The 5791-nt window shown below is 36.5% G+C and overlaps 1 long non-coding RNA gene across 1 annotated transcript; it reads right to left on the minus strand.

Moving 5' to 3' along the window:
- Positions 1-4710: 4710 nt before the first annotated feature.
- On the minus strand, positions 4711-5399 carry LOC113960983. Its single transcript, XR_003532164.1, has 2 exons — positions 4867-5399; positions 4711-4729 (listed from the first exon to the last, which is right to left on the minus strand). It is a non-coding gene; the product is annotated as an uncharacterized LOC113960983 (long non-coding RNA).
- Positions 5400-5791: the final 392 nt, after the last annotated feature.

Consider the following 5791-nt stretch of genomic DNA (forward strand, 5'->3'; position numbering starts at 1 on the left):
TGTGGTATAAGTTCTTTTTTAAAATATTATTTTCCTGCCAGTGTTAAAGCAGTTCCCATTTTTCTAGTTTGTTTCTGACACCTAGCTGTGATCAACAATGCTTCTCCACTGAATCACTTCTTTCATCTATTCAGCTTCTGTTATTTCCCTTATCTCACCTCCCCCCTTCACCAGCTTACCTCTCATTAACCCTCAGGGTTCCAAACATATTGTAACTCTCTCAAAGATACATATTTTTATTCAGACATAAGTCATTTTTGCTTGCTAGCTTCAGTTTCCATAATTCCCTAATAAAATAGCTGTGTGTAGTACATATTCTTTATGGTACAGTGAACAATAAACCAAGACATTAATTTGTACATTGTACACTGTTCCACTTCACCTTTTCCCCCTCTGAACCGATAGTCAGAGAAAATCTAATTCTTTTTAATGTAAGAAATATAGTTCTATCCACATGTAAAATCTGCTTGACTAGCAGTTTTGTTTGACCAAAAAAATTAATATTTTTCTAGGAGTCACTTTAACCCATTGCAGTATATTTAAAATCATGTTTTAACTTTCAGAAGTAGTGGTTGTGATACATTAAGCTCGGTTTCTGCTGCTATAAGACATACAGGAGATTTCTAGGAAATAAGCACTCTTTTACCTACACTAGTGTATTTATGGCTTGTTTTCAGATGTATAACTACCTTTACTTTTCTGAGGATGAAAAATAAGCAAAACCCAAAAGATTTACCACTTGAATTTTAGCTGTAACTTTTGTGATTGAAACAGGTGAAAGCAGCTGGAAGTACATCCAGTACATTCATGTAGACATCCCTATCTGCTATCCCTCCACTTAATTGTGTAACCCATCTCCAATCATGAAGTCAGATAAAATTCATGTAAAGTTTTTGGATATGTGTGTTGTGTAGCATGAGGTGAGCGTGTAAGTTCAGATGCACATAGAGAAAGCTCATTGCTCATACTGGTAAATAAAATAACTGTGTCAGTAAGCTTACATAGGCATCTATATTTAAGAAAAATTAAGGGAGATATGTAAATACAAGGAGACTATATAAATAACTTCAGAATTCATCATGGTTGCATAAAGAAAACCTCTTTGGAAAACACATTTGTTCCTGCTATTCTATATGTTATTAGCATTGCCTCTAAATAGAGGTTATTCAAGAACCATAGAAAGTTAATACAATGCTGTGTTAATACGTTAATGGGTATATTTATTGGAATCAGGTGGAAGTTTCCATGCGTGAATGTCTCAACTTCAAAACTTAAAGTTGGATGATTTGATGTTTATAAAACACAAATGACTTTTTTTTTTAATTTAGGCAACATTTCTCCTGATTTTATTGTGTAACTAATCATTATCACTTGACTGTACAAAATATAAAAAGAAAAATCCATAGTAAATGAATACCTCTTTCATATTTTTAAATGAAATATTTATACTGGTTTACGGTAAACTTTTTCAAAATTCAGTAAGATTTTAGCACAATTCAATGCAGTCTTTTAAGCAAAAACAAATTACACTCAAGAACATTCTCACAGATAATAAAAATTATTGCCTTCACTAAAAATTTCAAGTTCGTGCCAGAAGCAAAATAAATATTTAAGTTACATTTTGTGCAAGTAGTCCTTGCTCATTTAATCCTCAAAGATACTCAGTCCTTTATAACTTAATCACTCCTTCATCTTGTATTTATTACTTCAAATGGTTAGTTTTCTATTACAGAGGAACTTATTGCTGTATCAAAGGCTTAATTGAGCTCCTTTTAAAAAATCATGATTGTCACTATAAAATCATGCATCCACAGTAAGTGTGTTTACAGAGAACTTACAGCTTTAAATTTCACTTAGAAAAAAAGCCTTACACTTTCCTGCAGGTTCTGAATGCAGATTTACTATAACATAAATGAATAATAATACCAGGTTGTTTTGGAAAGTGTTCTTTCATGCAATCCCTGCATTTAGCACAATCCCAAAATGGCAGCCCAACAGGTGGTCCTTTCATAGCCTTCAGCCCAAACAATCGGGACAAAAAGGACACCAAGAATCGAATGTTCTTCAGGATTTAAAAAGCTGTTCACTTCCCTTTGTTCATTTTCAGATTTAGCCATGTTCATTATTGTTGAGCCACAAATGCAGGACATTCTTTTTTGACATTTTGCCATAAATAGACACTGACTGGGGCTGACTAGCCAGCTAGCTGCTTTGTCACATGCAAGCGGAAACTACTTCACAAAGCGAATGCATTCTTGGTGACTCAATGGCCCCGGCAAGCACCGGTTGTGACATGTGGCAAATCTGGCAAAGTCTAGGTTAACAAAAGTATGAGTGACAAAGGCTGAAGTTTCTCTTCCTATATTTTCCTCCACAGTAAGTATTTAATTCTGGCCTAATGAATTTGCCTGGAAGACTGGGTGACATTGACAGCCTCTTGAAACTCTGAAAATATACTTTTGCATTGTGGGCCCTCTTCAGAGGGAACTGTTAGCTAACTGGTAATGACAGACTTCAGGGGTGAAATCTAAGTTGAAATACTTGTTTCTCTGTATCTTAAAAGTTGAGAAGGTTTCTTATTACAGTGATCTCAGTCTCAACATCCATAACAAAAGATAGGCCCAGTCCTGTGGTTCTTTAATGATGCAAGCAGCCCTTACAGCTGCCTTCACTGTGCTGCAAGGAATTACTCTCACAAATAATGGGTGTAGAAGCACAGATCAAGCTTTTTCCTTCATGTGTATGAATAAGTGCATAAAACACATCTTGTAAAAAAAGCAGAGCTATCTGTAATGGTGCCTAACTGTTCAAGAATAGTAAATGAATTTATCTTCTAATTTTTAAATTGTCAAGTCTGATCCTCTTCTGCTACTGTGTATTTTAAATGGAGTGCACACAGTGGTTTGTTTATTTTTAGTTTTGTTTTTTGTTTTTGTCTGTTTTTTAAATTTTTTGACATCTCCTGACAAGTTCAAAAATTCCAGGACCTCCCATTGCTATTACCTTGGAGATTTTCCAATGCTCATCCAAGTCCAGGGTTTCTGATCCCTGCTGGGATGTGGATGAGACCCATGTTTGTAATAGCTCTAGTGTGTGGGATGAAGGTTTGATACTAGACCCTTGTTAACCTGTTAGATTGAAATTAGACCCTGTTAATATCTTACTTTCAGCATTAAATTTTTGGTGGAAAATGTGACTTGCTTCGAACTGTCTTATGAAAAGCTACGATGCAGACATAAATAAAAGATTATTGCATTTTAATTTTAAAACATCTACATGAAGAATTGTTTATAAAAGTTTAAAATTATAATGGATCACTGCTGATAACAATTCCAGCACAGGTGCAAGGAAACGTGTCTTTCAAGCCCTACTGCTGCCAAAGGGAACAGCACAGTCTAGAAGAAAAAAACCTGCAGGTAAAGACACAGTCTTGCCTATGTTAGTAAGGTAGCAGCTATGCTAAGCAGTGAATTTTTGCTCTTCAGTTCAAAAGCCTGAAATTAGCAATGGAAAAACTCAGTGTTAAATAGGTTAATGAATGAAGCCAATGTTCAGTGCTGTTTGTCATCCGGATATTTTTTCATGGTTTACCTGAGCCCATTGTATGTGGAGAAACCAGTTTATAAATGAATGAAAGGGTGAAAGCCAAGACTGCTGTTGACAACCTGAAAATGCTTGGGCAAACCTCTTCACTGCGAGTCTCCCCTTCCAGGAAAAACATCCACCGGGGTGTTTTCCTTGCAAACCTTCATGGAGGGCTGTGAGTCCTCATGGTGTTCTTCCAAAGGAGGAGGCTCCCGCCTTTCTTTGTAGTACAGAAGCAAAATTTTTCAACTTTTTAATAAAGCCATGTAAAATCCATAACCTTCACAGACTTCAGGTGAAACCAGTTAGTAAAATGTTTAGGCAACAACCAGTCAAAATGATTACTGGGCGCTAAATGGTGAATAAGCACTGTAAGAGGATTTTGGCTTATTTCAACCACAAAGTACACACAGACCAGAAAAGTTAGCTTGTAAAAAACCACAGTAAAATGACACAAAAGAGGGACTCGATGCTCTTTCCATTCTTATCTTTATTTTTAATTTTATTCTAGCAATACTATCATTCCAAATTTCCCTAACAACTATTTTAAATTAAGATATCTTTCATTGAGAAAAGTATTTTTATAAAACAGATACATACATTTTTCCATACTAAAGTCCAAGTTCCAAGTTAAAACTAGGAAAAAAATAATTTTGTTTGTGTGGGAGTGCTGATTTAAGGGAAGAAAAGTAAGAGTCACAGGATACAGAGAAACTTCACTAGAATATAACAGCACTGAAAGTCAAGTAATGGGGAGGTAGAAGCAGGGAAGCATCCAGCTTTACCTCCCTCCAGATAGCAATAAGTCTCTTGCAAATTTAGCTGTCAGAAATGATTGCTTTGTTTTCAACAAGTGGCATTACTTCCTCTTATACTGGAATTAAAATTGATTGAAATTAATTCATTACTTTTCAATATTTCCCACACTACTTCATCACTTTCAGTTTGAAAACACTCTTTCAGTGAAACAAGCACAGATAGAAACAGCATATGTTTCTGGGTTTTGTTTTTATTTCTTTCTTTGAGACATTAAAGTATTAAGATGAGATACTGGCATAGTAGTTCATTTTCCTTTAAAAATATGCTTCCAGAAATTATGTCTTCCTTGGGGAATGAGGTTTTTTTAAATTTTTTACTGATTTTCCTGAGGGGAAAAAAGGGAACAGAATAACTATAAATTCTTAAGCAGCCACACAGAATGGTTCAAATCACAACAAAACTTTTGCTATGCTGCTTGAGAGGATTTCCCATTTGAAGTCTGGCTCCCGCTTTTGGACTCACCTGGATGAAGGGCAGTGAGCAAACAGTGATGCCAAGTGGTAGGATTAGCCCAGGAGCGGAGCCAAGCAGGACAAGAAGCCTGTGACAGGCAGTGACCTGCAACGGAAAGCAGAGCGCACTGATGGTTCAAGGAGCTCGTGACATTTCATGGTGAAACTGCCTGCAGCATAGATCTGCCTGCACTTCTTCAGTTCCAGCAGCTGTAAAACAGTGCTTGTTTGGATTCAGCTGCAGCACCAGTTTACCTAAAGTCTTGCAGCAGCAGATTACAGTATAATTCAGGCATCTATTCTGTAGGATTACTAAGAAAAGATCGTATTAAACAGTCTGCTTATTCTTGTGCCAGATACGTTATGTGAAAACATCATTTTAAGTGCAGGACCCAGACAAATCCCTAGTATTTCTTGATCTATCATGACAGCAACCTTGAAAGACAGTCTTTATGACTTACTTACAGGGAACTGATGGATAAAGCATGGAAAAATCAAATGGTTTGCACAAAGCTTCACCAATAACTTGTGGATGTGGAAAGCACTGCTTTTCTCCCTGAACACAGAAGTTTGTATTTAGTCTAATTGAATTCTTTGCTTTTCAGTGTTTCTGCCTGCTTGCATTTCAGACCTTTGCTGACTTTGGTTCAGCTGTAGAACCCCACATGAAGCCAGAGAGTGTTGCTTTAAAACATAGACTAGCATGTCATCCCCATATAGACCCACTTCCAAAGTCCAAGGACTTCCCTTATGCCAGTGGGCTTTTTCTTATGTTCCTGTAATAAGAAGATCACCAAAAGCATGGCAGAAAAAGGGAGGATGAAGGCAGTAATCTGAGAAAGGGAGAGCAGGTGAGAAAGGGAGGAATGTTTGCATAACTAAATTGTCGAGAATGGGAGTGACTAAAATAAATACAAAGCAGCTGGAGTCACAGG

This window comes from Neopelma chrysocephalum, unplaced genomic scaffold (genome assembly GCF_003984885.1).
Source record: "Neopelma chrysocephalum unplaced genomic scaffold, ASM398488v2 Primary Assembly neopelma1_24, whole genome shotgun sequence".
NCBI classification, from domain to species: domain Eukaryota; kingdom Metazoa; phylum Chordata; class Aves; order Passeriformes; family Pipridae; genus Neopelma; species Neopelma chrysocephalum.